This window comes from Taudactylus pleione, unplaced genomic scaffold, assembly GCF_031769625.1.
Source record: "Taudactylus pleione unplaced genomic scaffold, aTauple2 ptg000015l, whole genome shotgun sequence".
NCBI classification, from domain to species: Eukaryota; Metazoa; Chordata; class Amphibia; order Anura; family Myobatrachidae; genus Taudactylus; species Taudactylus pleione.
This window is the reverse complement of record NW_028284417.1, coordinates 35,684,753-35,694,164: the sequence shown is the minus strand read 5'-3', so window position 1 is coordinate 35,694,164 and position 9,412 is coordinate 35,684,753. Positions and strand designations below refer to the sequence as shown.

The 9,412-nt window shown below is 41.8% G+C and overlaps 1 long non-coding RNA gene across 1 annotated transcript; it reads left to right on the top strand.

Moving 5' to 3' along the window:
* The first annotated feature begins 1,101 nt into the window (after positions 1 to 1,101).
* On the top strand, positions 1,102 to 8,864 carry LOC148542229 (uncharacterized). Its single transcript, XR_015878275.1, has 3 exons — positions 1,102 to 1,132; positions 6,512 to 6,543; positions 8,797 to 8,864. It is a non-coding gene; the product is annotated as an uncharacterized LOC148542229 (long non-coding RNA).
* The last annotated feature ends 548 nt before the right edge of the window (positions 8,865 to 9,412 follow it).

Sequence of the window (9,412 nt, the reverse complement as noted above, 5' to 3'; positions counted from 1 at the left end):
AATGGTTTATGGCCGATATGAACGTTTTTCCCATCGATGTGGGAGAACCATTTTTTCATCCATCGATGGCACAATATACTGAATTTCATTTTTTTTAATAATATGTTTTTATTCATTCTTCCCGTTTATTTATTTTTTATTTTTTACTATGTGCCATATTACAGAGCATAGCTCCATCCTCGACACCCAAGAAGATTTACCCCTAACTTGGTTGGCCCATGGGCAAGTCAGTCTAAAAATAGGGAGGACCATCGAATGGTGAAACCATCAATTGTTTCTTAGTTGCCCTAATCTCAACCATCAATGTTATATTACCATCGATGGTGACCACCAATGGGGACCACATTTATGGCCATCCCTATTTCCAGCCACTATATACTCAGGCACATAAAATTAGGGGAAAGCATACGCAGATGGTTATGTATTCCTACGCTAAAATATGTGTTCCACCATCATGATTGCGCAAATGGTGCGCATGCGTCTTTCATGCATTCCAAAGGCAGGAAATAGTTAAGCTAGGAATCGGGTGTTCTACCATCGTGACTGTAGTCTGGAGCGCATGAGCAGATCGCCATATGCTCCTAAGGCAGGAAATATTAAACTGGATAGTGCTGAGTACTGTCTAAACATTCCAGCACATAAACCCTAAGATAAAATTTATATCCATCTCCCTCTCATAGTATTGTGGGAGGCTAGATATTTCCACTCCCCATTGCTTGAACGCAGGAAAAGTTCTAATTTAATGCGTTCCTATGGCACAATGCTATCTGGGATAATCGAGGGGGATTCTATTATTTAAACAAATTTCTGTATCACCAACGCATTGCTAATACTCTAATTCCTTCATTATAGGCTAATTGTTCTAAATTCTGCATATATATAATCCTATGTCCACTTTTTGCACACTACCTCACCTCTGAACATTGCCAACACGTTAATTCCCTTATTATGGGATAATTGAATTCCATGTTTTCCAATTATATAGAATCCTATGTCCACTTTTTGCACACTTCCTCATGTCCAATGAAGGAGGAAGTGATGTCAGGATAAGGGAGTATAAATACACAGCCCTGAGATCCCCCAGCATTTATTGCTAACAGAGGGAGACATACACTTCATTGGACTGAATAGAGTGAGTAAAAGCATTTTTGCTAGCCCTTGTTAAAGCTAAGTTTTTGGAAAAATCTAATTGTAAACTATGGCTATATGGACTACACAAGTATCTGTTAAATACTATCTTTTTTTAAACTCTGTTATATACTATTTTAATTATGGATATGGAAACTTTGCAGCATTATGTATGACTTCTCCTGTATAAGTAACAAAGATACTGGGTCTATGATTGGAAATGTGAAGAACACATTCTAATTATGTGTATAACATTTGTGTACAAACCTATTAACCACTTAACTGACGAATTCTTTTTCCAAAAACCGCTCCAAAATTGTCGGTTTCTTTTATTATTGAATTAGGTCCAGAACATAATTTTAAATTTATCCATCACTATTTTATTTGATTATTTATTTTTTTTAGAACACAGTATATCATAAAAATTTTATGTTCTGCTGTATTGATGGGCATTGACATCTGTACCATCGATAGTAGCCATCAGTTGTTTAGCGATTGGTTGAGGTGATCTGTGTAGACCACAACTGCTGATGTTTCCTAAACATTGATTGAGGGTTGCCATCGATGGTGCAACATTGATGCCCACCAGCAATGGCAAACTACTTGTTTTCAGTCAGACTATTGATGGTTTGTAAACAATCGATGGTCGGTTGCCATCCCACATCAAAGTGTGTGTGTGTGTGTGTGTGTGTCGCCCCTTATAAAAATTGGCGGAGGGAGTGGCCGGATATCTAGAACAGCGATGGCTACCAGAGCTGCCGCTGCTGTCTCTACATGGCCAGTGATCACTGCCGGAGTCGCAGCGGGAGGGTGTCCCGCTGGCGGCCCAGACACATAGCACAGCGGCGGCTACCAGAGCCACCACTGCTGCTTTTCAGCCAGTGATCACTGTTTTGCTGGAGCCACAGCGGGAGGGTGTCCCGCTGGCGGCCCGGCTGCGCAGCGGCGGCTGCCAGAGCCACGCTGCTGCTGCTTCTACACAGTGATCACACTGATCACTGTGTTCCCAGAGCCGCAGCAGAAGGGTGTTCTGCTGGTGGCTCCGATACATAGCAGCAGCGGCGGCTACCAAAAGGTTAATAAAAATTAACCGCATAAACAGAGTCAGAAATCCACTGCACTCGCCACTCCTAGATTTGGGGTGCAGACCTGCACTCGCAATTCCCAGGACTGGGGTGCAAGTGGCCTGTGACCACATTGCTTAAATAAATAAAAACAGAAAACCCAGCACTCACCGTGTTTAAACACCCACAATGATGTATATATATTGATCCAACTAGCTACCCATGCAGACCACATTTTTTAAGAACTTTCTGTGCTCTCAAAACCGGGGTTAAGAATATTTGTATCGAGTCTAAACCAATATTTTGGACATCTCATTTGCCAGGTTTGAGAGCACAGAAATTGTTTGAAAAATGTTGTCTGCATGTGTAGCTGGTCGGATCAATATAGATATATATATTGCCCCATTATTTTTCCTGTGCCCCTCCCCTTTCATATGTCTCTCCTTCCTAGCCCTGTATTTCTGTCTACTACTGCATGTATTTCTCTTGCTCACCTTTTCTCCCTATCTCTGTATGGGAATGGGATTAAAAAGCCGGCATCTGTGTAGCTGTTCAAATCCCAACAGCAGATGCCCGACAGGAGGAGATCCTGACTGGGGTAGGTAAGTATCCTAACCCTCCCATGCCCCCCCCTTAACCCTCCTTTAGCAGTGCCCAACCCTAACCTCCCCCCTTAGTGCCTAACCTCCCCCCAGGGGTGCCTAAACACCCATTCCCTGCACCCTAAACCTAAACTTCCCAGGGGGGTTCCTAACTCTAACCTCCGCCCAGTGGTGCCTAACCCTAAACTTCCCCCCCAGGGGTGCCTAACCCTAATCCCCCCCCCCCCCCCCAAACCTAACGCTAACTCCGCAAGCCTTCCTAATACTAACCCTCTCCCCCGTGGCTAATGCTAAGGGTGCCCTGGACTTACCTTCGTTTGGGCTGGCATCCTCAGCGGGACGGCGTCGGGATTAACATAGGTATCGGTATTTCGATGACTATGTTACATCTCTTGCCGGGATTCCGCTGTCGGTATTGAGACTGGCGGCCACATCACTAAACCTCCTCTCTATCCAGGAGTGGTTCTAGGCACGGACAAGCCAGGTTGTCGCCGGGAGCGCCACTGTATCCGGCGGGCGCAAGAAACGCCCACCCTCCCTCCCGGGGCTATTGAGAATATGTAAGCTCAGCGGGAGGGAGCGTAGGGGGAAGGGGCGGTAACACAGGACGACGCTGGGCGCAGCAAAGCCTAGCGCCGGCCCTATCTCCATCTCCTCTCCCTTCTTCCTCCATCTATCCTTCTGTCTCTTTCCCTCTCTTTTCTCTGACATCCCCCGTCATCCCCCTTTTTCTTCTCACTGTCATAAACCCTTTTTTCTTCTTAGTCTCTCCCCCTCTTTTCTGTTTCCACTTTTCACACATACTCTGCCTCCACTCCTGCATGTCATTCTTCCATTATTAGTCTCTGCATACATGGGTGCCACTGCTCCCCGCTCTCAAGACACAGGACACTGGGAACGGACTACACTCTCAGCTGCTTGGATGTCAATAAAACCAGCAGTAGGGACCAGGAGAAAGGCAGCTGTCCCGGAAACAGACAGCAGCTTTAGGTCACATGTAGCCAGTCCCGGTAGAAGCTCCGTCCTCCTCACTCGGTCAGTGTATCATACGGCATGCAGACCCGCCCCCTTCCTACTGCCTGCGTGGTCAGCGTGACACCCTGCGCAGGATTTCAAGCAGCAGCAGCAGTCCGGCCCCCAACATTCCTGGGTTGAAACAAGCCGAGCGGTGGATCACTGATGGGCTGCACTGCAAGGCTCCTTAGCGTGGCTGGTCACTCTGCATGCAGGCTGTCTGTCTGCTCACCTGATCGGCGCTCAAGTCACGCTTCCGCCCTGAGCCTCGACTTTACCATCTTTGAAAAAGAAACGGTAAAAAAATTTAGTGGCGGTATGTCATACCATTGTATACCGCCACACTTCGAGCACTGGTCTATTTACTAAGCAGTGTTAGGAGATGACAGTTGGGAGCTGATTGGCTGGCACCTTATCACTTTTCACTCTCTCCTAACACTGCTTAGTAAATAGACCCCTAACAGTCACTAGTGACTTACAATTTTATTGCTTATTCACCATTTGCACACAATAGCTGTTGCTTGGTGACTGCCTGCCTACCTTTTTTAAATAGCATATCTTATACTGTCATTTATTAAGCAGTTAATTAAACAGGCAAGGCAGGTATACATAGTAAATTGTCTCTCAATATATAGTTTTTCAGATATGTGTAAGTTAATACTGTATGAGTATGTTATTGTATGGATTGTAACCTCATTCCACCTATACCTTGGAGTACAACCTTCAACCTCAATTATTTTAGTGTTCTTACATATGCCTCCAATGCTTACAGTACATAAGTGTTCACATGCCATGATGCAAACATAAGGGTGACAGTAACTGCAACTCAACATATACCTACAGTAGTATACTTCCCACCACACCATAAATTGCTGCACTGATTCCTAAATGTCTGGACCCTTAGCAAAGTCAGTGCTCATACCATAAATGAGTATGTACAATATAATAGAGGAGGTGACACAGGATTTTGTAAGAGTATGTATGTTCTATTGTCTTCACATTTCAAATGTAAGAACAATATATGTCAACCTAGAAGTTGGTTGTCAAGTGCAAGGTAGTATGATAGATGGGTAGAAAAAGCTATTGGAGAGAGGTGTAAATTAGATGAGTTGAAATAGTTTTAAATAGTGGATAGAGAGTGTCTAAAATAGGAAGAGAGTTGATGCAGGAGGGGATAGGTGCAAAGATATAAATAGTGGTACAAGACAGTATAAACAATCTGGGAGGAATGAATCTGAGGCATTATATGCAAATAGACAAGGTGCAGTCTCCAATCTTTACATAAACCCAATCTGTAACAGATACACATGTTTTAATGAGTTTTATTAGATAATCAAATAATATGGTATGTGTTTTTGGTCTAATCTTTTTTACATCGTATCAATATAATGGTGGTTTTCCATGTATGTAAAGATCGGCAGAAATATGTAGAAATGTAGATTGTGTTTAATTTGTATATTTTATATTTATTGTATATTTATTTTATTTCTATGTATTCAATTAACATTTTAGCACCCTATCATAATAAAGTTTCAAAATGGGCAAATGTCGTAACACAAGTTTCATTAGGAATGATGCGAACCTTATAAATATTAAACTTGTGGATCTCCATTTTAATATCTTATCGAGCAATATCAGTTTCGTTGTCTGGTAATGTTTTTGGTATTCCTATTAAATAATTTGGTAATAAGCATGTGTATGTGTCAAGGACCACTTTCTGCTTTATAAGTAAAATTCCCAGAATTAAATTTTCCATGGGTTAGATATAATAGGAATATAGCCAGCTGGCTTTCTCATATCAGGAAAAATTATGAACCATGTCATAGAAACAGCTGCTTCTGTCTCCCCAACCAGCCAGGAATAAGCTGAAAAGGAGAAACCTTGAATGAAAACACCTTGACTTTTTACACAAGGACAATAGATTGTCATTATGCATACCAGGAATGTTCTTTTATAACTGGTAATTACATATAAATTAGAGACACACAATACAAAAATGATTTCTCTTCATTTACCTAAATGCAATTTCTGCAGTCATTACATAATTACTGATATTTTTCTGTAGTATTATTAAGAAAAAAACTGTTTCCAAAATTATCTCTATACACAAATACGGAAAGTTACTTATTATAACTAATCACTGGAAATGAAGGGGAGAGGTAATTTCTTTAAGATTGGAAAATTAACTTTTAACAGAAGGAGAACCTTGACATGTTTATAAATAATAATGAGGGTGATAAATACAGATCTTCTTCACCCTAACTTTATGCCTTGAATATATCATTTATCAGGCACATAAATTAACACTAAACAATGTGCAAGGCAGTATATTTGTTTGGCGTGCCCTACTTTGCTCTGTGAAAATATAACTACATGGTAATTACATAGTCAGCCTTTTCAACATGATTATGTCATCTATCCTCATGAATATAAGCAGACTATGAAAGACATATCTGCAAGCTAAGCTGTGGCCTATACATATTTAAAATATAATTTCTATTGAGAGGAGGTTCACTCCAACTTATTAAAAATATTCCTGATAAAACAGTTCACAAAATGGCCAGAAATTCAGATTTCACTGATAATTTGGTTAAATCATAGCCTATGGAGCCAATATGTGCATCAGAGTGTTTTCTGCAAGTTATTGCATTTCTTGTATTGATATGCTATTCTGCGCTGTTTTTTCTTTTTTTCTTTGTTCAGGGGTTGGAATCCCAACCGCCAGCATCCCGAAGGTAAGTATCGGAGGTTAGGGGGAGGGTTAAGTTTAGGGTTAGAGGTTAGTGTTAGGCACTAGGGGGAGGGTTAGGTTTAGGGTTGGGGGAGGTTAGGTTAAGTCACTAGGTGGGGAGGATAGGGTTAGGCACCAGGGAGGGAGGGGTAGGGGCAGAGCCGGACTGGCCATCGGGCACTTCTGGCATATGCCAGAAGGGTGGATGGCCTAAAGATCGGCTCGAGGAGGGGTGAAGCAAAAGACCCCCGCCCTCCACCCAACGGCTCCGAAATCATTAAGATTTCACGGAGACGGAAGGTGTGGAGGCATAGATGGGCCGGCGCCTGCTGTGCTGAGCCGGGGAAAGATGGGGCGTGACTCGCGGCACGCTGCCTTGATTAAACCATGCCCCCCTTTACACGCGAATGCAGGGTGGACTGCCAGGGCTGAAATACAGCCCCAGTCCGCCCCTGTCCTGGAACACAAAGTAAATGTAACCTCCTAATAGAGCAGGTGTCAGTGAGATGAGATTCTGCAGCAGAGTAGGTACCACAAGTCCCAGCCAGCTTCCTTATACCATGACATGCACAGATTGTACTTAAAGTGAAATGCTCCCAGAGTGACAAGAAACGGGTGGTGTCATGTTGACACATCATTGTTTCGAGTGGCCATTCCCCTAGTGGCACGTGGCCACGCCCTCCCTTATTTCTCGCACCTCCGGCATGTGCTCATTTTCATATTAACTCACCCATATTCCATACCCCCACTTCAACATTCCCACTTTGACCACTGCGTATAGGTATAGTTAAAGCAGGGAAATGGGCCATCCACTTGGACATGCTCCCAGTGATCCTAGAATGGTCTAAGATATCCCTTAGAAGGGTATAATGGACCAATATGGTTTTGTACTTTAGTACTGGTTACATCAGAAGCCGGTTCAGTGAATTATCCCTTTCCTCATTTGAAAAATGTCTTACATAAAAGTGGGTTTGCAAGAATGTCAAAGGATACGGGCTAACCATAGCAAATTGTTAAGAGGCGCTTGCTATCGATACTAAATGTCTAATATTGGTCATTCTAGCCAATCTCTTCATTGTGAGAGGATGAGCAGCCATGCTGTCTAGTAATTCAGGGATTTGAATTAGAGGTAGGTATAGGGGATGGTGGTGTCCATTTAGGCCAGCTTTATGGTGGAGGATATGCCAAATTTTCCTGGTCGTCCATAAAAATGGGTTTATTTTTAAAGAGTCTGAGATCTCCTTGTCTTGTTGGTGGAAGAAGCAGATCAAATCCATGTTGCCCAAAAAGCCCTGTTCTAGGGAAGTGTTTGTAATTGTATATGTGGAGTTTTTATGGAGCCAATCGCTTAGGTGCCTTAGAAGAGCCACATGATTATAGATCACAATAACCGGGAATATTTCCCCATTTAGATTTTGGTTAGCAATGCTTCCGTGAAGCTATTTGAGCACAACCCCTCTTCCAAATAAATTAATGAAACGGCATGGATTGGTTGCACATCTGATATTGACAATGGATAAAATAAATGTGGAATTGCCACCATCTTCAGCAAATTAGCTCTGCCTAAAAAGGACAAAGGGAGGCGTATTCTTTCATTTGAAAGAATATGAATAACTCATCCCACAATAAGCCTATATAAGTCAGTTATATGCAAAACTATCCCCATGTATGCTATGTTTGTTTTGGCCCATTGCATGGGAAGCCGAGCTGCCCATTAAGGATAAGTGTGTCTGTCGTAAAGTAGCATTGCTGTATATTTTTCCATATTTATGTGGAAGACTGAAATTGAGCCAAATAAGGCTACCTTATCAAGTATCTGAGGGAGAGATTGTTCGGGGTCAGCTATATAAAAGAGAATATCATCAACAAATGCTGATAACGTAATCTCCTGGTGACCACATTTTTATACCCTGAAAGGAAGTCCAATTCTGAAGCCTTCTTAGTAAAGGATCCAAAGCTAAATTGAACAAAATAGGAGATAATGGACAACCCTGACAGGTGCCCCACTCCAAAGAAAAGGGGGGTCCTATGATTCAAGTAATTAATAAGGATGTGGTTGGGTTGTGATAAAAATAACGTATTAAATCAATGAATCCTTTCTAAAAGCCCCGATCCTCGAACACTTTGACATGGTACTGTGGACATTCTTATTCAAATGCCTTATGGGTGAATTTCTTATCTTTAATTTAATTACACAAATCATTGCACAACAATTCTTTAAAACAGAAAAAATGTCCTGTACTCTCTCCATTTCAAGATTTTCGGTGGTGGACGAATCCATTCCTCCCTCTGCACTCTCATCTGAGATGACTATTATGTCTGTACGGGGGTTGGAAGGAAAATAAAGTAAGTGAATTAAGACTATGGGATATGTTGACTTTTTTTTTTTAATTATCTCAGCCATTGTATAAAATGGGCACATACTTACCTTTTTAAGTGCTGATGCATCGCTATAGAGTCTGGTGTTTCCAAAACTGCAGCAATCATCTTTGTAAAAAACTAAAAATATGTTTTATATTAGTGGAAAATTACAAAAAAAAATTAAAATCAATGCACAGAGTTGCACATTGTTGGTACTCAACATAATGTACCGGTAATATTTTCCCGTTTGACTACATGTAGATGCTAATCTTTGGGCCTTGTGGTTGCACATTGGAAGATTACACCTGTTTTGTCCTTGAACAAACAGGTTAATATTATGTCACTATACAGACTTTTATCATGAGAAGCTGCATAAGGTAGCACGAAGAAGGCGACACTACTACGTTTGATGTTATGCTGAAGTTCCATCAGCTTCCTTCTCTCTGATGCTTCAGGTCTGACCACCGATTGTGTAGCTGCTCCTTCCTTCTTTTCTTACTGAATAATTCTTG